Genomic DNA, 23,839 nt, shown 5'->3' on the forward strand with positions numbered 1-23,839 from the left:
TCAGGGGGATTAGGCCGGCCTTATTTCCCGTGACCTACATTGCTGCCCTGCGCGGCCAGGAGGCGGGCAGCAGCCGCCTCCCCAGCTCCCCCCGGCACCCCCTCAGCCCCTACCTGGCGCGGCGGGTCCCCCTCGCCACGGCGGAAAGTTTCCCGTGGGGGCCGCCCCGAGCTCCGCTCGCCCAGGTAAAGCGGCCGTGGCCGGCGCTAACGCCTCGGAGGGAAGGAGGGATCCCTCAGCGAGCGCCCCGCAGGCTGCGTGCCCTCAGGGCGGCCATCTCGCCCCGCGGCGGGGCGGCTGCAGCGAAGGGCAGGGCAGGGCAGGCGGCCCCGGCTTGGCAGCGGCCGCCCGGTTCGGGGGAGCGGGGCCGGGCCGCTGAGTCAGAGCGGCGGGGAGGAGCCGCCACCTGCCCGGCTCGGCCAGGCCCGGCCGCGCTGCCCCCTGCCGGCCGCCCGCTCCTGCCTCCGCACGGGGGAAGGCGCCTGAAGGCGGCCCGAAGGTTTGGGGGGCGGCTCTGGGTACTGGGGAAGGGGCCTTCAGGCTCGGAACGGCAGTAAAATGATAATAACAACGCGTGGCATATGGGTCTGGGGCTTTATAAACGACGGCTGGGCCCGTGGAGGGAAAGTGGCCCCGGTTATGTGCGTCACTAGATGGCACTGTTATACACACACCTCTTTTTTTTTCTTTTTCTTTAGGTGGTGCAGCAGCGTACGACTACCTGTCCTCGCAGAAGTGCTGGTGCTCCTCGGGGTGCGTTTCTCCCAGCAGCAGCCTTTCAAGGCCTCTTTCCTCGGTGAGTCGCCGCAGGCCTGCAGGGCCTGTTCCCCCGTGTGGGGCTGCAGGGCAAACTGAATCCAAAAGTCATTGAAGCTGAAAATGATGTCCAATATCATCTGGTCCAACCATCCCCCTACCACCAATGTCACCCACTAAACCATGTCCTTAAGCACCACATCCAACCTTTCCTTGAACACCCCCAGGGACAATGACTCCGCCACCTCCTTGGGCAACCCGTTCCAACACCTGACTACTCATTCTAAGAAGAAATGTCTCCTAATTTCTAACCTAAACCTCCCCTGGCGCAACTTGAGGCCGTTCCCTCTAGTCCTGTCGCTAGTTATCTGTGAGAAGAGGCTGACCCCCTAGCTCAAAGAAGGTGACCAGCTTCATGCCATTGACTTCTACATGGAACAGCAGCAAACCAGAAGTACTAACAGCCTTGTTAAGTCTAGCCCAGGACACTTAAGAATTAGATAGAAATTAACGGTAATTTTCTATGTTAGCTATAGGTTGTATTTCTCTATACTTGACTTTAACTGCAGTAGACTCCTGTTGGTGAATACTTAAGCATGGTTTGCTGTGTCTTCCTTTCTTCCTTTTTTTTTTTTTTTTTAAAGGCTTCAAATAAATTAATTAGACTGTCAGGGTACTGATTGTGATTTTGCTAATGACTCCAAATAGGAATAGACATTGGCCTATTAAAGTAACAGCTCATTTACATAAAGATATAATATAATTTACCAAGTGTAATGGTATTCTCTGTGAGCTCAGGAAGTGTTCTCTCCAAATGCACTATGTAATTAAAGAATAATTCACTAAGGTTGCTAACTACCTAGGTCCTCACAAACTAACTCACACCTAGGTATGGTAGAGTTAAGATTTCCCAACCCAGGACAAAGCCATCATCCAAAAATCCAGTCAGAAATTAAACTAACTTGAGTCAGGTTCCTCCACTTAGAATAACTGGAAGAATTAAAATATCTTGACATGTTGAAAGTAGGTCTAAGCTTTTGGAGTGAGGTGTGGGGGAAGCAGCTATTCCAGAGATTACAGTTCTTCCCTCTTCTCCTGTTGTTTATTATTTTCAGAACTGCAAGATGAGTTGTTAGTTCAACATGATTCTTTAATTGTAAATGCTATGGTAGAAGTGCTCAGCAGAGGTACCAAAACATCCTCCTCCTCATAGTCTGAATCCACAGTGAATGTTGCCCAAATCTCTGGCAGTTCATTTCTCTGTTGGAGACATGTATTCCTACGTTAGATACAGTATTTCTTACCATTTGTTCAGGAAACAGCTTCTGTGTGCTGCCATAGCACTTGGATTCGCAGGTAGGTGGCATTCAGCATCTGCCTACGACAGCAGAGCAGAAGCCAGCTTGGGAATTTGGTAAAAGTGTCTAGAGGACTCCAGCAAAAATTGAGAGGATACTTCTGTTTGAATTGTTCAGTCTCAGCAGCGTGGGAGTTGCCAGCCAGCGCACAGATGCCTTCATCATAAGTGGATCATTAAGGAGTAAGCCTCTGCAACAGGATCTGTTACAGATGCTGATAAAATCCATTTCATTTCTTTCTATTGCTGCTGTAAGCATTTCAAAAACACTCCATAATTATTTTTCATGTGGTAGTTAGGTGGAAGCCAAGATAGCTGTCCCTTTATATCCCTATCTCTTAATCATCAGATAGACTCTTCTATCACACAGTTAGATGGAAGAGATGGAAATGTAAAGATGGCTTATCACAAACTCCTGCTAATCCTCCTAGTGGCCCTTTTTGTTCTGAAGGCATTCTTAGCTACTAAGAAATACTTCAACATAAAACAGTAAGAGGCATAATAATTGACTGACAGGATATTTGCAAGAAGTAAATGTAACAGAAGTTCTTAGTGAACAGCATATACCTGTCTTGAATGTTGTGTCATCAGGACAAGTGTGCAGTGTCTGTAATAAAGTTTAAGCAATAATTACAGCTATTTACAGCAGTTAGAGATATAACAACATGCGTGGTTATACTTTTGGTCACCAGTTTTACTCCATGGAAAGATCAGGTTTTCTAAAGAAATTCCATGAAGTTTCTCCTTTCTGCGACCCAGGGACAGTTTTCATTTTGCAAATAAAATTGACAAAGTAGATTGACAAATGTAAAACAGACAGCTTTTAGAAGAGCTCTCTTACTGTAAATTTCTTTACCATTTTTTTCATGTTACATGTCTTTAAGTGTGCTTTGTGCAAAGAATTTAACTATACTCTCCAACTACAAGTTTCAGGTGTGCTACCAGTAGAGAATCCATGAGATAGAAATAGTTTCATTAAGATGCAGGTTTTCTTTGATGTGATGTAGATATCACATCAGTAAAACAAACCTATACTACATTTGCTTCTTAGTAAGAGTTCTGTTTTCCAGGAAAAGTATTAGAGAATAAAAATGATCTGTTTAGGAACAGAGAGAAATATGGGCATGTGTTCCAAGTCATGTAAAATGCCATGTCACAGCCTTTCTTCCATACCTTCTGTGAGCAATAAGAAAAAAAAGGAAATCTGCTTTAGATCTTAAGGAAGGTTCTTTAAGATCTTTCTCTGTACATACCCTAAAACCTTCATACAACGAAAGAAAAACACTACTTTAAATGCTTATGAAAAATCATCAGTGACTTCTACCTAAATCATACTTTATCTGAAAGATATAAACCATGTTTATCCCTTAATGTTCAAAGATGTCCCCAAGCTTTTTTTGTGACAGTTTTGCAGATATTTTGCTTCAGTGCACAACTCACAGTGTAATACCATTCTAAAATCATTACTATATGAAAGATAAATGTTTTACTTACGTGAATAGAATCCAGATACTTTGCTAGACTGGTAACTAATAAAAATATCTGTGTAGATTGGAAATTAATGTTACCTTTCAGTACTTAAGCAATGTGTTTGTGATTGATGAATACAAGAAACCTAAAGAATAAGAAATAGAAATTTCTGTCTGCTAAGAAAAAGAGACAATACATTCTGAAATATCTGTCTTTTGATGAACAGAAACAACTTAAGAGATCTCATAAACTAATCTAATTGGTATTTTTTGATTTACTCATTCCAAGAGAACTTTTTGAAATAAAAGAAAGTTTATTAAAGAAGTTTTATACCTGCATTTAGTTAAAAAAACTCACCTTTGACCACTATAAATTCTCAATTTATGAGACAAATTAAAATAAATTCACTATTCCTTTAACAAAATTATTCTTCCTTTTTTTAAAACTAGATTTGGTTATCTATGATACATTGTAAGGGCCTGACACTAATTTTGAGAATAAGTTAATTCATTGTGCTCCAAAAGTCAGTCCACTTACAGCCTGCAATTTCTCATATGCTATAAAATGGCACAGGTCAGCACTGCTATCAAAAGGAGTAATCTTGCCTTTCTTCACCCATTTTGTCTCTCCCTAAACATCCTAGCACAGAAAATTTATGCAGCTGTTTAATAAATGAGATCAGTTCCCTGATCCAGATTAAAATTAACCCTCTTTTTTCTATGGCTAGCTTTAACATGGTTCAGGTCTCTGATCAGGTTCACCTGCCACCATATAAATCCTCACCCTGGCAGAAGAGAGGAAGCAGTGTGAGTGCAGGAATGAGCTGGGACTACATAAATCAGCATAAGGAATGTGTGAAACTGAAAGTATGGTTCTAAAAACCTCTTTGTGTTGTTTTTCTTTTATTTTTTGTTTTGCTTGAGAGTATGGGTCTAAAGCACATGCTGCAATATCCTCAGCATTATGTGAGAACTTGCCTTTATCCTATTCAGAAATTCCGGTTTTCTCTTTATGCTTTGAAAACACAGAGCTGAGTCCTGGACTTGTGCTGTAAATCCTTCAAGCTGTGTACTTAGGAAGGAGGAGGAGGACAACTGATAACTTTTTTAAAATAAAGTCTCCCTTCCCACAGAAACAAACAAACAAAACTACTTCTATCTCTATAGGCTGTTACCAGTTCAGGGTAGTTTCAGGACAGAAAATTCTTCAGGCTCTTATAGATTTCTCCTGGATTTACTAAACCATCCCTGCCAGCAAAGATTTATGTCTGGCCCCTAGCAAATTGCTTACCTTAAGAATACAGCTGAAGGATATTTAGCAAAAATATGACCCTAGAGGAAGAGCAGTGGTAGGCTCCTTTAGAGGCTTAGTCCTGCTTTTCTAATTACAAATTATACTCCAAGGTCCAGTGGGAGCTTCGAGCAAGAACTATATAACACATTTCTTAATAAAAATGAGGTTATCAGCATTACTCTACTTTTCTAGTTAAACAGATTGTGATTGTAGTTAACACGATATTTAAGCAAACAGTGCCAAAGCTACTCTTCCATAACCTGTAACCTGCCCATATGTCACATCGTAGTCAATAGTGCAAAAACATCCTGGTGTTCTGTCCCTGCCCCCTAGAAAATCACCTCAGACAAGCTGGATTTAATCATTTAATTATCTCAGACTAAAAAAAAAAAAGTGTTGACAGTTGATCAGTAGGGAATATTTTAGTAGACCTGAATAGCACCATTGAACTCAGATAAAAGGCATAATCTCAGCTAATTACAACGTGATCTATGTCAATTCCTTAGAGAAACAGGCACTCATTGATACCTGCACAGTATTCTCCCTGCTTTGATAAAGTTCTCCCCCCGGCTTTTCACTACTACTCTGCCATTGCAAAGTTACACTCTGTCTGCTCTCATAAAACCTTCCACTTTGTCCTCTTGACAGACCACCTTCTTGGGAGGCTGTCTAATCACTGAGCTACTGGTAATGGGAAATAGGTTACCTGCGATACAGGAAAATCCTGTGGTCTGTGTTGCATTAAGCCTATTTGCCAGATGTGAAGTTGGACATTCTAGATTTTCTTTCCTGAACTAACATGACTTTGCACCTGCAGGAAATTGATACCAATGCAAGGTAAAGAAAGAATTTGTCATACTGCATGTGCTGCTGGTCTCTGAATAGTATTTCTGTCCACCTGCATGTCTGAAGATGCAAAGAAAACAGGCAATGAAAGATCTCGTAAGTCCCCATGTCTCTCTTACACCACTTAAAATACAATGAAATATTATTAAGTATCATTTTTATGTGAGCGTATGAATACTGATTTCCTCCATGAATGAATCAGTACTAGACAGGAGATGAGGCATTCAGCTGCTAGACAAAAAATCTGTAGTGAATCAGGGAGTAATTCCTAGTAGTTTTTTGTTCCTCTGCATGTGCTCTGCATGTTCCTTCCTTCCTTAGGTCTGGAATAAAGTGATTCTTTACCATTGTCAGGTAGTTTGTGAAGTCAGTAGGCACTCCTTTCTACAGAACAAATAAGAGAGAGAAACGGTACTTGCAAAGGAGGAAAACTTTGCTTTGTTTTCTTGCACATGATGTACAGATTTTTTTTTTCCTGGAAACTGAGTTTTTTTAATGTTTTATATTGTAGCTTAACTTCTTTTCAGAGTTTATGGATAAGCCATAAGTATAAAGTAAACTGAGAGAAGTTTTTATTTTTTGAAAAACTGTTTTTCTCATTTTTACCAATAGCAATTTTATTTATACCAAATAAGTAGCACAAGAGAAAAGTTAGGCACCTATCTTTGTGCAAGGTTAATTACTAGAAACTCTCAGGGCAGTTAGAGACTCTCAGAAAGAGACTGAGAATAGTCAAGACAAGAACCTACAGTATGATTTCCAGCAAGTTCACAGTCACAAAGCTTCATATTTTTAAGGTCCCTCCCTGTTCTGCAGGGTATTCAATAGGAAGTTTTATTGAAATCCAGAGCAATTTGCTGAATTGGAGGCCAATGGCCATTTGAAGAGGTAGGGTCAAGGATCACCATTAGTAGGTGCCTAAATTGTTTAAAATAAAATCCTATGGGGATTTCAAAAAAAAAAAAGAGAGAGAGAGAGAGAAATCTTGCAGGTGAGAACTTCTCATAACCCTTCACATTTAAAAGTCATTGGATGAAATGCATAAACAGAGTTAGGATCAAAGACCAGGCCCCAAGTCTCCTTCTCTCCTTTTGAGAGCTGAGTTCCTAGCTGCCAGGTGGCATAATCATGCTCCTTTTGCTTGCTCTTCCCAGCCTGGTGCACTTTGCAGCATACCCCTGCTTCAAAAGACTCCCACTTTGTATAAATTGCTGGGTAAGAAATACTGAAGCAAGGAAGGAAATGTCAGTTTGAATTTCTTGGGATGAGGAAAAACTAAACCTTACTCTTTTATTTTGTAGGCAAACGATCTCTTAGTGTACTATTTCTAGGGCCAAGAGCAGCTCCTCTACAGATGCCTTTCTGCTGAGAGAAAAGTCTCTTTGCTTCTTCCTAAGAGCAGTTTCTAGACTCTGGGTGCTAACTAAATGAAAATATCCATTTTCTACTCTCAAATTCATACACTGAATCTCCAGAAAGGGCAGATCTGCAGTTGTACTCCTGTGTTGTCTTTGTCTTCTAGACAGAGCTCCCTGCTCAGTGGCAGGCTATTTGGATGGTCTTTTTAAGGGGCTTAGCTCTCCTCATGCACTCCGTGTAGAACCTGTAACTCAGTTACAAATTTCATTCTAGCATCTGGAAGTTAGGCAGCGCCACTGCTGTTGGAAATCTGGCCGTTACTGTCTTGATGAAGGCAAAATAGCGAACCTGAAATAGTCTGAATTCTAATTTAAGGGGATTTGCCTTTCAGCAGCCTTTTTTAGGGTATTTTTATTGAATTGCTTTTCTTTTCCTCTTTTTTTCCTTAGGCTTCTCTCCTGAAAACAAGACTCTGTAATATTTTGCTTGCATTAAAGGAAACTTGCATATAATTGCAATCTATACAAAGCAAAAGAAAACAATGCACAGTTAGTATCCCCATAATCCTGGGTTGGATTGTATAGTGCTATGTTGCTCATTTTGAACTGGACTCTTACAATTACAGAAATATGGCCTAATTGTACAACATGCATTGTACATATTTGTCTCTGAGAATCAGTTACCATTCGCACCCCCAAGAACTTGTATATTTACAGAATGTAAGCTGTCAGATACTATTGTCTTGAGATTCTTTATCAAAAGACATTACATGTTCAAGTTTAAGCTTGACACCTTTGTTTAAAGAATAATAATTTTTAGGGAGTCTGTCTTAGCATGTGGCCACTGGAAATGATAATCCTGATGGAATTCAGTGTTTTTCATTTGTTGGCCCTGGCAGCTGTGCGTTAGTAAAATAAATAAATTAAATAAACAGCAACATCTGTTCCAGTCACTGGGGGCTTATTGCTGGAGTTATCTGCATCAGATGGGGGGAGAAGCTCTAGTAGAGGAGTTCTGCTTTCCAAAGCAGAGATTAGTGGACTCACTAGGAATAAATACATTGACTTGTGTGACCTGTGGGAAATATCTCACCTGCCAAATGATGATGTTACCTAGTATTAAAGTCAGAAGTCCTCCAGCATCTACTCTGCGTTATTCATATGAGTATTATATTTAAAGAGCTCATATGGTGTTAGTCTGTATCTTATGTAGCTGAGAAGCAAAGCCTGTTGTTTTTTCTTTTAGTAAATTATTCTTGGATCCAGGTTACCTTCCTCTCTGTCTTCTTTAGGAATAGTATGAATGCGTGTGTGTATGTATATGAATATACATGTAATCCTCTGTGTGCATATTTGTTGGGGGGGACTAGATAATACACATGTGACCTTACGTGCTGTAGTCAAGGCACCTCCCTGTTTTGTTTTGATAAACTAAGGGATAAATGTACTGGATAGCTGTGGTGCACAGGCAGTAAAACTAGGTGATCTAATAATGCCTCTGGATTTAAACTCCATGTATCTCTCCATAAACAAACCTGGGAGAGCAATCACAAAAATAGGTATTCCTACCTATTGATTTAACGAATGCTCTGTTACAATTTTTTTAAAAGTGTAACATAAATTCTTAATCATCCAGACACATGTAACTTGCCAGTGACATCAAAATCGTCTGGCAATGTAGTAGAGACCTATAGGAGAAAAATGGCAGCATGAACCAGAACACTTCCCTTCCCTTACTGGAATCCAGAAACACAAACAGAAGTGGCTGACCAGGGTTGCAACCATAGGCAGAAATGCAGGCTAATTAAAAAATATTGGAATTGGAAGGTTAAAAACAAAAAGTTGATAGACTTCAGAGAATCGTTGTGCTGCTGAAGTGCTGTAGCTGTGTGCTGCATGGCTGTTTCTGTTGGCAAGATCAGGTTTCTGTGAAACTATTTCTGTACTGAGTCCTGAGCACTTAGGGGTTTATGGCAGTTAATCTGTTCTTAGATGGAGCCTGAAACTCAGAAGAGGGCTTCCTTTGACAGAAATTGCTCACCTCTGGGAAGGTTACTCATTCCCCACCTTCTTACAGTAACTGTTGTACAGACACCAGTTTGGGTCTGACCCTGGCACCCACAGAAACACAGAATCTGTCAGGTGGGAAGGGATCTCTGGAGGCCACCTAGGCCACGTCCCTGCTGAGAGCAGGACCAAATAAATCCAGTTGCTCAGGGCCTTGTCCAGTCAGGCTTTGGGTATCTTATCTCCAAGGATGAAGATCTCACAGCTTTTTTGGGCCCTTGTTCCACTGTTTGGCTGCCCTCATAGTACCAGTTTCTCCTGATAGCTAGTAGGATTTTTTTTCGTTCTAACTTGAGCCTGTTACCTCGTGCCCTGCCACGGGGCCCCTTTGAAATAAGCTAGGGGCACACTGCTGAGTCACATTCAGCTTGTTGTCAAACACAGAGATGCTTTCAACCTCGTTGGCTTCCAGCCTGCAGTGTTTTATGAGGTTGTTCCACCCTGACAGAGGACTTTGCCTTTGCCCTTGTTAAGCTTGATGAGGTTCCCAGCAGCCCATTTATCCCAGGTGCAGTGGTCCCTCTGAATTACCAGCATATCAGCTGTGCCCTGAGTTCTGTATTATTCCTAAACTTGCTGTGTGCACAACTCATCCCATCATCCAGGCCTTTATTAAAGGTGTTGGACAATGCAGGCTCCAGCCCGAAGGCGCTGCAGTAACTGACTGCTGGCTGGATTTTATACCATTGATCGCAACGTCCTGGGCTCAACTATACGACCAGGTGCAATGTCTGGCTTCCTAGGAGAGGCAGCTGTCAGGGAACATAATGCTTATTTCCTTAATTTTAATCAATTAAGAGGCCGTGGCATTGTTATTCCCATAACACACGCACTAGAGGGCAGTCAATAAAGTGATCTGATTGCAGGTTTAAAGCTGTGAGTAAGTGGGAGGTGGCGGTAGTGTGAGCGGTAGCAGCTGAAGCCTAGAAAGAGGTGGCAGCATGTCTTGCTAGTTCGCTGGTTGTCGCAACACAGTGCTTCGAAGTCAACAGATAAAGTGGGGTTCAGAATAGAGTTTAAAAAAAGGAGAAAAAGTCCCATTATTATAATTTATATTTTTAAAAGTACTCCTGGTATTGCCTCTGGCTCAGAAGGTTTCTGAACCATTAATTACCTGGGTTTCATCCTCTTCCCATAAGTGTATATCATTAGCTATTGCAGAAGATGGGACATTGAGCTGGACAGACCCATCCGTGTGAGCGTTTATGAGGACTTGACTTCCATCTCTTTTCAAATTAGAAAGATGAAAGTGTCAACAGGCTAAGTGATAGTGAGATAGACACTGAAAGAAGGAACATGTTGAGTTTGTTTTGATATCTAGAAGGAAGTGGAGGAGGTTGGAGGTTCCCACTTTCTTTTTCATCTGTTGAAAACATCAATTAAATGTAAGCAGCAGGTGCAGAAGAGAAAGGAGAGGAATATGGTCTACTTAGAGTAATTGTTGGAGCTCTGGGAAGAGTTACATTTACCAGTTCTCTCCGCTTTAAGCATTGAATGGCAGCCAAGTAAGTCAGATGGGTATGTGTGTGGAAAAGGGGGATATGTAGTAATTGGAAGGAACATGAATATGCCAGCAAAGGCTTCTTCAACTTTGTGTGAGGGTGCTTTTCACTTTTAAAACTGTATCCTATTCTGATATATAATTTTCAGGCTTGCTGCAGTGACAGTTACATATGAAAATATAATGCAGCCTATAACGGATTACTAATTGGTTGGCATTCCTCTCTCCACTTCTCTTAATTTTGTATTACTTCTGGTCTGCAAAAAACATTAGCAATATGTGGATATCACAGATACAGAAATAAGGAATTGCAGCATGAAGATATTTATTGTGTAATAACTAAATTTGGTAATTGCAGCTATTTGAAGTGTAACTTTATATGGTCCATATCAAATAATTATATTTTTTAAGCACAATGAGCTATATAATGTAGTAGCATGGGAAATAACCTCTTAAAAAGTTGCTGTGGCTAATGCTTTTTTCATACTGATTTTATGCTTGTAGAACTTCGTCAGCTTTAATGGAATTAATCCCAATTTTCATTTACATAAATGTAAAGAAACCTCAGTCTGAGTTTTACTTTACATACTGTTTCAAGTGTGCTTGGAACTGCTAAACCCACTTAATTCCACATAAAATTAGAGTTTAAAACAGAGCGTCCTAATTGTTCTCATTTCACACATAAGCCTTTGTGGCAAACAACAAAACAGACAATGTTCTTTGACATTTTAGATTTACTGTACTGGTTGAATATTCAGAGGCTTTTGAGCTGTATTTTTATCAATGAAAAGTCTGTGAAACCCCTTGACTGAAAATCAGTTTGTATTAATGAAATCCACTAGCTTCCATAGACCATGGAAGTACTAACTGCCTGTATCAAAGGGAAGAAAAAGCATTTCATTTTTAAGACATAAATCAAGCCTTCGGTTCTCGCTCTTTGATCAGTTTTGCTTATGTGGGCACGTAATCTGACCCCCTTTGCCATCTAATTTTCAGACTCTCTCCTCTCCCTCCCCTCACTGTTGAGCTTTTATCAAGGCCAGATTTTTTTTTATTTCTTTCTTTTCTGCAGGGAACAGTCATGCCTCATTCATTTTTCTCTCTGGTGTTTAGAATCCCTGTTGCAAAGTTTAAGCCATTAGGAAATGCCCACCTCTTGAAACATCAAGCACATCCTTTTTTTTGTTACTAGGCTGCCGCACCATGGCCGTATGCGTAAACTACAGTTGTAGTTCTGCTGAAGTAAACTGTACTGCAGGAGTTTTTGTCAGTGTGATAGATAAATCAGGGTTTCATTTCTTGCTTTGCTTCAGGGAGAGTATTATGACCTTACAGAGGACAAACTAAAAGACTACCAGTTTACCCGTAGGCACCAACCAACCTGATATCTTAAGTATGTTATAGACTACCCTTTTGATCATTAATACTGTGCATACTCTAGTATCCTAACATGTAATTTATCACTATGCTGCTTCCCCTGGCTGTTAGCAGTAGGATACCCTAAATCAATGCTATTTTAAATTGGATTTTCAAATGAGAGAATATTCAGACTTTTATGCCAGTAAGCAAAGGGATAAACTTTCAAAATACCTTCCCTAAGAAATCAAGTAGATGCTTCAACTGAAACATATCTGGTGTACTTTTTAAGTGTGAAGTTTTAATGGTTTTGAATCTGTGCAGCAATTAAGTCATGGAAGTGAAGCAAAGTATGTTTCAAATGTAGAGCCCAATAGGTAGCCATACACAGTGGTTTAAAATGGGTTAAAGGGGCAAAAAGTTTCCACCGGAATTTTTATTAATATTTTTTTCACTTTCACAAGGTTAAAATGCTCTGTCTAATAAGTTATTATATAAGTCACTATTTTGACAGCTGCTTCTGAAAATGGAGAGAATTGAAAGTTGACAGATGTGCCTTCTGGAGTACAGTGGTTGAGCTACACATTTGTTTGCCCATTCATGCTTCAGCTCAAGTTCTAAAATGTAAAAACCTATCACAGCCAAAAATCACACTGAAGACGGTAGGAATGGCACTGCCATTTTTTATAGTATTATCCCTCATCCTTGGGCAGTTTTGCATGTTTCTGTTCAGAAAGTGGGAGAAGAACAAGCACAAAATGCATTCCTTCCTTCGCTGTTAATACACAAAAGCTATGAGGAAACCCCCAAGGCTGGTGGAGATCTAATTTCTTGTAGACATTAACTTCTAAAGAATAAAGTTTCTAGTGCATCTCAAGTCAGTGACTATCTGTTTCTACATAACATATTGTAAAGACTTCAAAATTATACTGTTTTCTCTATGAACAATACCTACCATTTGAAAATATTCTGAAAAACTAAAAGTCCAGAGCAAAGGAAACTCATTCAGGTGAGAAGAAAGAGGTCTTATTGGCCACAGTAGCCCAGTAGCTTGAAAGCAAGCTAAAAAAAAATCGCATGTATTTTCCTTTGAATATTCTCCTGTATCCACTCCTGGGTTTGCTGGAGGGCAGAGGGGAAGGAAGACTGTTAAAAATTAAACAGCTTGCTCTTACTAATATAAAAATCCATCATACAATCGTCATTGATTTAAGCTAAAACAAGTGCTGACCTTTGGCCATGTTAGTAACATTGTTCTAGAAAATCTCTATGGCATTTTAATATTTTGTGTTAATGTAGATTAACATTATTACGGAACAAAACTTCTTAGACTAATGTTCCCCAGGATGTTCAAACCTAAGCCACCTTTGATTTCTAAACAGAACCCACTGTTAAAAGTGCTAATGAGTGCTACCAGAAAGGTAACAGTCCTATGCCCTAATAAGCCAAACTGTGATATATATTAGGAGGCTCTGAAGGCCCTGGTTATATCTCCCCATTTAGGAATATTACAAGTAAAATTTATTGGGAGCAGGAGGCTGAGACAGAAAGGGAGATCATAAAACAATGTAAAGCAGGAGCTCAAAAAGAAGCTGGATGAGAAACAGCTTGGGTATGGGAACTAGACCAGTAGAGAAGGAAATAAATTATTTTTTTTTTAAAAAAAGACCTCATTTTCCCAAGTATTTCTGCAGCAGTCAGTGCAAGCAAGAGCAACATAAGAGGTGTAGCTTAAAACCATACACTGAAGTTGCAAGTGTCAATACTGAAATACAAGAAAAGTATTTTTAAAGAACAGGGAGGAAGTATTTTTAAAGAACAGGGATGCTGCCCAAATAGCTAGAGACTGGAATGCAAAAGAAAGCGAGGCTGCCTGAGGCGTGATGCAGGCAGCGCAGGAACCTCCTCTGCTGCTTATTTGTCATAGCAGAAGCACCAGGGTCCCTCGAGTACCCACCGGTGCTGTGTGTACAAACCCAGCCAGTGCTGCAGTGCAGCAGTCTTTGGCACTGAACACATACAGCTGAAGCACTGTCTGCCAGCAGGGCTGAAGTGTGAGACTTGGAGCAGTAGAGAGTGAAAAAATATCAGCGTAATTTCTGTTGGATAGCGCTGTGGCAGGTAGATGCACAAGCAAACCATGTATGCAGAGACACAGAGATAACAAGAGCTGGGTTAGCTGCAGTTTCCAAGAATTAGTTCAGCTGTTGGTTGAAGATGGTGGATCAAACTGCAAATCAGATCAGATCCTGTAACAGCCAACGCCGTTTTTCAGCTGCTGTAATAAACCGAATGATTTCCTTCTCCTGGAGATATTAAAAATGCCCCTCTTGTACAGTATGTTGTATCATTTTTCCTGGAAATTTTTGCATAACTTAGTTGCCATTTATCATTTTTTTCCTGCATTCTTCCTGCAGGGTTGGGAATCCCAGTGCACTGTATTCCAGTAGGGCTGCAACAGGACCGTAATTTATGCTGCTGAATTCCAAACATAGCAATTCTCAAAATGTCACTGTCCGTTTGTTTTTATAATGGCATTGTATTACAGGCCTATATTTAGCTGAAAACTTTTCACCTGTAGGTCTGTCTCCGCTTCCAAGACAGTAGGCATCTGACATTGATATGTGTATTTAAAACAAAATAACATGCCCTCAATAGAACATTTTAGAAATGTAAAAGCATTTCTTAATACTTCTGAGTGATCCTAATCCCAAGAAAGGGACCTTTTTTCCCTTGTGCATCTGAATCGTTCACAAGGGGAAAAGACCCATTAAACCAAATCAACCTTAGTGACAAGACGTGGAAATATAAATAACTGCTTTTACCTTATCTTTCTTTCCCCTTGTTCTGCTTACTAGGAATTAGTCAGGCAAACAAATTCTGTGTATTTATTTTGTCATAGAGTCCAGGAGATTGTGCCTAGAGAATACAAATGTCGTTTTCCTGGTGTTTCTCCCTTGCCACTAAAGACCTGGAGTAAGTAGCATTACTGAATTAACAAGGCTGGAGCCCTGGAGAGGCAGAGTTAGTTACGTGCTTCTGCAATCTCCAGTCAAATGCCATTTCACTTGCCTGACAGTTTCCATATGCAGTGTGTTTCCTTCCTCTTGTCTGGTTGTTGAGGTGGTGGTGGTGGTTTTGGTGGTGGTTTTTGCGTGTGTTGCTTTTGATTTGTGATTTTTTTTTTCCTGTGTGTTTTGCCAGTAAGCAATTCACTATAGGAGCGGTGCATCTATACAGTACCCAACACAAAAGGGACCAATCTGAGTTGGAAGCTCTTTGTGTCATTATAATCACACTAATAAGCTCTTTAGCCTGGGTACTGTAGCTCATTTGATCAGATTTTACTAGGTATGGTTCCTCACAGCACTTCTTTCTCAGTAATATTCTGGTTTAGTGGGGAGGAGAAGATGAGAAGGAGCAGAGCACCCGCTACAACACTTGCAAAATGATGGAGGTCACGATCAGATCCAATTAAGAACAAGAACTCAAGAGATACTGTAGTTAGTATCCCCGTCAGCTACCAGCGCTCTGTCCTCTCTCACCTCAGATCAAGTTTTGCATTAAAATAATCTTCTGCCTTGATTTTCCTGCTTTGTTTAATTATCTGAATTGTTTGCTCTATTTCTTTTCATGTCACATTTATTAAGCTATTTCTTTCCCTGTTGGATTAACTGCAAAAGTCTTGTATTGAGTATGCATGGAATCTACTATAACCTTCAGGCACTGGTGAATCTCCAATACTGTTATTTTATAATAGATATTTTGTGAACACTACACGCACAGTAGTAGTAAATTTATTGAAGTGTAAAGAGAAAAAAACTGCTTGGTACAATGCAGTGCTTCAGGACCACAGTTTGGTATAGCTCTCCATCACAGACAAACATCAAGTTATACTGTCTGTCATAAAAGAATTGGATGTGATAAATTCTGTGAGCAGTATATTAAATTTAAGGCTTGAAAACTAGCCATTTTCACAGTGCCAGCTCCAGGAAGCTGGCTTGATTTCCCTTTGGCTTGATATTTAACAAATTGCCATGAAATTATGTGGGTGTTCCTTTATTTCTCTTCAAAACACTGCCTTTTGAAACTTCACTCTTCAATATTTTCTGTGCACATCCTAATGGATAAACATTCACATCTCAGAATTTCTCACAATTGGCAGAAATTGGCAGCTTTGTTGTTTGTGAGGAGAGGCAAAGGACAGAAATGGAATGGCATTATTGCCCCATGAATATGATTTCATCAAATGAGCCTGCAAGCCTGGAAAATTCATAGTTCTCCCTTTGGATTGCTTCAACACTGGATGTGTTCTGTGGATAATGCGAGGACTTGCATGCCCGGTCCAAAACCAGCTGAAGTTGGCAGAAAGACTCAATTGTTTTGATGGTAATTCTTTGGAATATATGTCCTTATCTACTGACATGGATTAAAATAGGTATACGGAAATACCCGTGCCAAGCTTCTGTTCCATCCTCACTGCCAGATTACAACTCAGGGAAAGCACTCATGGTTTTGCTGCCTTTCAGATGGGGAAACCCAGTCCTGATGTAAGTGGGAGCCTGCCAAATTAAGTAAATGATGCATCAGCTGAAAGACTGCAAGAGAATTTTTACACTGTGAGTCTAGAAGCAGGATGAATGAATTCATAGCCTTAGGGGAGGATCGGCAAGACTTTAAGCCATCCTTGTAATCCTCTGATGCTGGGTGTCTCTGCAACTGGCCGCAAGCCGAGGGAGTCTCTACCAGCCTGGTGCTTAAGTTTTGGCTCTGACAGCTTCCATGTGCCACATTTTGCAAGAGGCCCTTGAATAAACAGCCTTTATGTTCTTTTTTACACCACTGGCTGCAAGGGCTCCACCAACTGCAGAACACTCCAGCTTTCTTAAGGGGCATAAAGTGGGTAGAGCACATGTGATGATATTTACTGTGCACAAGAACTACTTCACTTTTATTGAGAAGCTCAAAATATTTTTTATGAGGCTCACTTACCAGGAAGCAGTGTGTTGATACGTCTCTCTTGCCACCGATTCTGTTCACCACTGAACTGGCTCCCCCAGAAATACTGGAGAAATGCAGAAGATGTAACTCCTGAGGCTGTGCCAAAACCTATGCAAAACGTTCTTGTGATCAGTCTAGATCAAATTGGGCCCTATAAGTTCATCATAAATGAGCTAAAATTATACAGAGAATAAGTACATAAACACAGCTCTTTATTGCAGCTAACAAATGATTAATGTAACTGAGATAAAAATGAGGAATCCATCAGATGTGCAGTTGACATCACAAACATAGAAACTGTGGTATCAAATATAAATCCAGAATTTCTGTGAATAACAAACATCTCAGCGTCTCCTTTTATTCTTTTTATTTCCTTGATTAAGTTATTAAAGACTGGGGGGTATTTGGGGGTGCTTAGAAGCGAGAAATTAACTAGAATGTGTAGAGCAATTTTGCTCTCTTGCTTCCACCACCCTGTTTCTTTTCCTTAAAACTGCTCATTCTTATTAGTGGTCACGTCTCTGTCCTTCACCAATGAAAAGTCTTACGAGATAGTCCCTCTAGATGGTTTCTGATTCTACCGTTTCTACCTAGATTCCTCATTAGCCTTTAATAATAACGATACTTCTGGTAGACTTCTTGAAATAAGCTTTCAGGTAGCATGTGTGTATTAGCCAGGCTGACTGAAGACAAAGGTAGTATGAGAACTGTAAGGCCTCTTAATGAATAATTTCAACATAAAAGACCCACATAACAGGACTCTGGAAACATTAGACATTAGACAAATCAAAAATCGGCTCCAATGGACACCCTTTTTAAACATTTTTACTTGGTCCAGTAGAATCTGTTCAGTTTTCTTTCTCAGGAGTGCTACAAACTTCTGATTTTCCTATTTCTTCCTGGCTCACTGTGTTCTGATAGCATTTCTCACAGAAAAAGATTGTCTCTTGGAGAGTTCAGTTACACATGCTGTTCAAGTGATCCTGACAAGGATGGATGGTGATAAAAATTGTCCATCCTTTGAACGTGATTTGGATTACACTGCAGAAATTACATGTCAATATTGGATAGAGCTGTAAGGGGGATATACACAAGAAATGTAGGGTTATATGTGCACATGATTCGTCATTCCCCTCTTGACACCACTCACTCTACATGCCTGTTCTTTATTTATAGGCAAGCAGCATGCTGACATTTCAATATTCCTTCAGCTCACCGGTTCAGACTAGAGTCACAGCGAGAAAACCAACTTGGGTAACCATGAATAGCCTGAGATTCATTTCACTGGATTTCCCAAGAATTTAATTTTAAATTGAAAGGTAAGCCATGGTGTTAATTTTACAGGAGTTTTGAAAAGGGGAGGTCACATTTTAGGAAAATAAAAGATGTATGAATGGCATTCAGAAGATAATAAAGAGACTGAGAGACTGGAAAATTACATAAATTCTCTTTACGTTTTCTTAGTAGTTGCAGGAGGCAACGGATGCAGTCCTGTCAGGCAACATGATGTTTTACTTTATTAGATTACAAGGGCTAGAAGTCAGTCTTAGCTTATTGCTATGAGTTGTGTTTTAATTACTGACAGAAACCAGAATTATCATGTATACACAAACACATATGCAAATGTGTGACACAGATAGAACTTATGCTATTGTAATTAGAAGGAAGAAAAAGGTGTCTGAATTTAAGTAGACCTCAGTTAATTCAGTAGTATGCTGGGATACTGTGATCATGGGTACATGAGAAATAACAGTGATGATTTTCTGTTTCCCATGCTCCATTTTAACATAACTTTTGTCATACAGTAGTAAATAGTGAACATCTATAGTTGTCCTCTGAAAGTTTTGACCTGGTAATGATGTAGAATGAATACAATATGCATGCTTTTAGAAGACTGAGACTGTTGAAGCATTTAAGAGTAAATTAGATGAAGACTCCATCTTTTAAATAAAAGATATTGGTATTTTAAGTTTCAAGAACCATTGTACTCAGGCAAAATTTCACTTCCTGGGGAGAGCAAGAAGTGTGTTTAGGTCATTAAATCTGTTTTTAAACTCCAGAGGAAAAAAAAAAAAATTAGCTTGTGGATCTCCAGAAGTCTTGAACAATTACCAAAAAAAAAAAATCCAAACAGAAGCAATCAAGCATGTAACTTTTCCACTTGCTAACACACCAGATGTAATGTTAGCCCATGTGAACCTGTCTAGCTGGAAGCAGTTACTTTTTCTTCAACAAGACATTTTTCATCAGGAAACAAAAGTCCTGCTACACTCAGAAATCTCTGGTTCAGCCAACATTATGTCAATATTGTTGGGCTTCATCTGTTAACAACTTGCAAGCCAGAGAATTAATAACTAGACTTAAGTTGCCACTATTCACTAATGAGGCTGGAACGTGACCCGCACACCTAACCAGCCATGAATAAAAAAGAAAAAACTCAAGGCTCATTTACTACAACTGTCAAACTAATGCATTTTCTTTATTGCTGATCCAAAGAAGGATCAGCCCTGGTGCTGCAGCAGTATGTCAACGTTCAGCAATTGTAAGCATCAGGGTGAAATGAGAGACAGTTTACTCCGGAACTTCTCAATATTTGTTTTCCTTTTCCTATAAACTTTTCAGATGTCTTATGCTGGGACTGGATGATAAAACCATATTAATCCCCTTGGAAAGCTGCATTTTGTATAATCGTGTGAGATGGAATGAAGGTTTTATCTGTATATTTTACATTCCCCCTTTGCAAATTGTTGCATTCCTTTCTCACTCTTAAATCATTGCTTTGACAATAATAATTGTGTATGCCAGAGCTATCAACAGTAGAAAATTCCAGACGTTGCTGCACAGATGGAACGCAAAGAAAAGAGTAGTTCAAACCCTCCTCCTTTATACGCATCCTTCCAGTCTGAGCAAAAGGAGTTGCACTGTAGATTTCATTGCTGAACTCTGGACCAAAACCTGTTTGAATTATGTTTTCAGTTAAATCAGAACATCTCACTCATTTTCTCTCAATTTCCAAAAGAGTCTGAAATTGATGTCTAGATATGAATTTGGGGCATGACCTCATCTGTACATTTTCAGAATATAAGGGCTGTGTTGCACCTGCAAAGTCATGTTTTGCAGTAGAGGAACATCAAACTCTCACTATGAAGTTGTCCCTAAGTCTTCTGCTCCCGCACAGATAAGGATCTCTGCCTCGAGTTTCACAGTGTATGTAACCCAGGCTATCTGGCTTGGACACAAAAGCTTCAGGCAGAGGCATAAGAGGAGCTTTTGCTATGATGATAGCTGTTTACCTAATCACCTTCGCTGTGATTATAGCTGCAAAACACTGGTTTCTTCCAGAGCAATCCCTCCATTTCTCTTATGGACAGACAGATGTTTCCAATGTTTCTGAGAAAGAACCAGAACAGTTGGCTACCCAAAGTTGTAGTAACATCTAAAGGGAGAAGATAGTATATTTGAAGCCACTTGAATACTCCAGGCTCTAGGCAATTATGTGGAATAAAGTTTTCTCTGTGAAGCTGTTTTAGGACTGATAGCCTGGCTCTGGCACACTGCTGAACACATGAGTTTTGTGAAGGCATCCCAGAAACTGATTCCGACACTCTCTTCCTTATTTTCCAGCCCATTGAACTTTTACTGATGTGGAATTGAACGCTGTAGAGCTCCCTCAAAAAGCTTCTAGCACTTAAACAGCATCAAAAGAAAGGAGTTCACAGTAGATATAAAAGATTTCCATAAAACAGATCCTGTACTGATAAAGTTACTTTGAGATGAGCATTTAGGAGATTTTGTCCATGAAAGCAACGTAGTCAGCTATGGGAACAAAAAGAAAAAGCATGGAAAGCACATGTAAGTGTGTCTCAAGTCCTTTTTACCTCACTAATTCCTGATTGCTGCTTCATGTCCTTGGAAACAACAGAAATCCATGTAAATTGGAGTGAGGCCTTTTACAAAGAGCAGAGGAGTAGCCCATACCTCCTCTCAGTGTAAAAGTGTAAAACCCCCAGGAAGTTTTATGTAGGCTTATTTCACCTTCTGTACTTTCCACACTCCTACAGCCTTTTGCTTCAGCCGGCCCTTGACAAATATGACATTTTCTTTGAGCTAATAAAATTGCAAAAAGCACCTGCAAGATAGGGACTGGATGGGCTGTATGTCTTGGGGGAAAGAGTGGAGTTTTTTTCTGGGTAAACAAACATGAAGAATGAACAGTATGTAGCTACAGTCTGAGGAAGGCAGAGATTTGGGGCAGGCTAGAGGAGTTGTCGTATGTATGCGTTGTGGAAGAGTAGGAGAGACTATGGTGACGTAAAATGTTGCAGAAAAGAAGATGTGATGGAAGTCTAAAAAAAAACCTGAAAATTACTCTTTAGGGAAAATACAAGTTGATTCAGTTTGCAGCCGAGAACAACAGGTCTGTTGTCTACAGATCTTCCTCAGCAACTGGCTAGAGCAAAGCTCTGATGCAGGATGCGAGTTTTCTCTGAGAAACTGTCCATGAAACTCCAGATTTTGCCAACAGTAGCTTGCAAAAATGCTGCTAACCTTCATCAGTCCAGACCTCACTGGGAATGCCAGACATTTGGCAGACATTTGGTTTTCACTTATGTAGCTAGAACAAAGGAAATTTGATTACTGTTGTGCCTTCACATTGCAAACTTTAACCTTGTGAGGTTGTTTTTTTTTTTTCATCACATGAATCTTTTCCCAGTGAATAATGCAATCCTATGATTACACTTAGTGAATATGGGAAAAAACTCCTGAACCCTGTGAATGTGCATATGTATATGCAAAGTAGCAAGGAAGTGAAAAGCTAGGATAGGACCTCTGTTGGTGGCCTATATTGCTAAGAAACCTCAGCATTAAAGGGTTTAGCAAGAGGCCTGTCACTGACACTGAAAACAACAGATTGCTTTATAGTTGCAATGTATGAATAACATGAAACTGTTTCTGGTAGTCAGAAGAAAGCATAGTTCCACAACTCATTTTTTCATCCAACCACCTAAAAATATAGGTATCCCCTTGATTACTCAGGAGTTGTCAGCTCAGAAACCACAGTCATTTAAATAAGTACATATAACTGAAGTGCAGTACCCCTAAAAGCCTAGCAAAATAGATTCTTGCAAGCATGAATGTGAAATACATAAACCCCGTACTGTAAACCTCAATAAAGCCAGTATGGAGGCTCTGGTGATAGAGATGCTTGTCATGATCTGCTCTTCTATTGGCATTTAGTGTTTAGAGTAACGGTTGTGGTTAAAAAAATTTTAAAAAATTGAAGAAGACAGGACTGATACTATCAGGTAGGAGTGTTTTTATTTTTCCTTAATTGCTACTGAGGTTTGCAAGTCCTTCCCTATCAGATTAATTGGAAAATACATGTTTGAGAAAAACACGGCTGCGTCTTGCACCACGTTTGGCTGGCTGGCTTAAAATGAGCAGGTGTCATCCAATATTCTGTCAAGGGGCCTAGCCAAGTACTCAGTCAAAGCTATCAAACTGTTTTTTCCATTCTTCATCTCTTATTAAAAACAAATTGTTTTAAGAAGCTGCGTGTTGTTGAATGTATGACTGAAAGACGACTATAACAGATCAAAATAATTTTGTGAAAGTTGGAAACCTGCAATGTTCCATTTGGGATAGACTGTTTGGGATTTCTGCAAAACCTCCACATTAGAAAAATGTTTTCCCATTAGTAAACACCCATTAAGGTAACTAGACTGTTACAACCTCATTAATATTAAACTTCTTGGCACTGAGCTCACAAATTAGTAATTATCATACAATTATTTAATTGCAAAATTACCCTGTTGCTGAATATTAACGTGCCTTCGCAAACACTTCTGCTAGGAATGAACTGTGTCGATGTTCAGCACAAGCAAAACATGATAACATGCCTGGCTGATCACGGGTGGTACTGTGAAAAACAAAATGAAACAAAGCAAAATAGGAGACTGCAAATCCTGTATTAAACTGTGAAGATTACCCACTTAATAAGTCATATTGGTACCCTGTGGGAGGCAGTTTGCCTGCATTTCATGGCAGCAGAACAGAAGAAAATAGAATCAGAGTTCCTCGTATCTGTAACCAATTTCAGTACTCTGGGAAACTTCTAGATTTATTGCAGTGGACAAATTTATAACTCCGTTTCACTTTTTGAAAATTCTTTAGGACTCTTTTTGCTATCTTCCCTAAGTTTTTCCCTTGTCAGCTCTTTGCACTAAAAAGCAAACTGCAGCAGAAAAGCTGGACTTGCATCCTGGGACTAGCTTTGTATATTCTTAGGCATTAGACTCACGTGTGTCCAATGTGATAATACTTCTTACATCATGCTGTTGCCAGCCCACTTAGCACAACATCAGCACTGTCCACTGATGAGTCTGTGGTTGTAGAGTAACCATTAATACTTCAGGGCACAAACTACGGATCAATTTGGCCCTGATAGCCTCTCTTGCTAAGAACGTTCACCTCTGTAGCAGTTCTTTTCCCTTCTGTATTTCCTCACAGTTTTCTACTTCTTCTTGTCATTCCCTTTAATCATGGAGGCTGTAGAAATAGATAGGTTTATTACCCCATGAGTCATAATGAGCAATAAAAGAGACTCCAAACACTGTTTGGAGGTGTTTGCTAAATAACAAGATAGGAGAGGAAAGGGTGCTTTTAGTCCAATAAGTTTGGAAAAGAGCAAAAGTAACTGAAATTATTAGTAAAACTAATTTAAAAACCGACAACTGTAAAAATCTCCCTCTGAATACATTTTGCCCTCTTTACTGCCAGTCTTTTGGCAAATGTCACCATAGTCTCAGGCCTTTTGAAATTATTGGATTTGAT

The 23,839-nt window shown here is 39.9% G+C and overlaps 1 protein-coding gene and 1 long non-coding RNA gene across 17 annotated transcripts in view; one reads left to right on the top strand and one right to left on the bottom strand.

The window, feature by feature from the left end:
- FHIP1A (FHF complex subunit HOOK interacting protein 1A) overlaps nt 1–377 on the bottom strand; it is a 95,880-nt gene extending 95,503 nt beyond the window's left edge. For all 16 annotated transcript variants that reach the window (XM_080589396.1, XM_080589391.1, XM_080589393.1 and 13 more), the window contains exon 1: nt 114–377. The gene's annotated coding sequence lies outside the window, so the exon portion shown is untranslated. The remainder of the gene's footprint in view (nt 1–113) is intronic.
- LOC308194063 lies at nt 371–22,098 on the top strand. The gene is made up of 5 exons (XR_013950221.1): nt 371–499; nt 699–796; nt 5,694–5,818; nt 18,182–18,324; nt 20,630–22,098. It is a non-coding gene; the product is annotated as an uncharacterized lncRNA (long non-coding RNA).
- The last annotated feature ends 1,741 nt before the right edge of the window (nt 22,099–23,839 follow it).

Source organism: Anser brachyrhynchus (genome assembly GCF_964034855.1).
Source record: "Anser brachyrhynchus genome assembly, chromosome: 4".
Lineage (NCBI taxonomy): Eukaryota > Metazoa > Chordata > Aves > Anseriformes > Anatidae > Anser > Anser brachyrhynchus.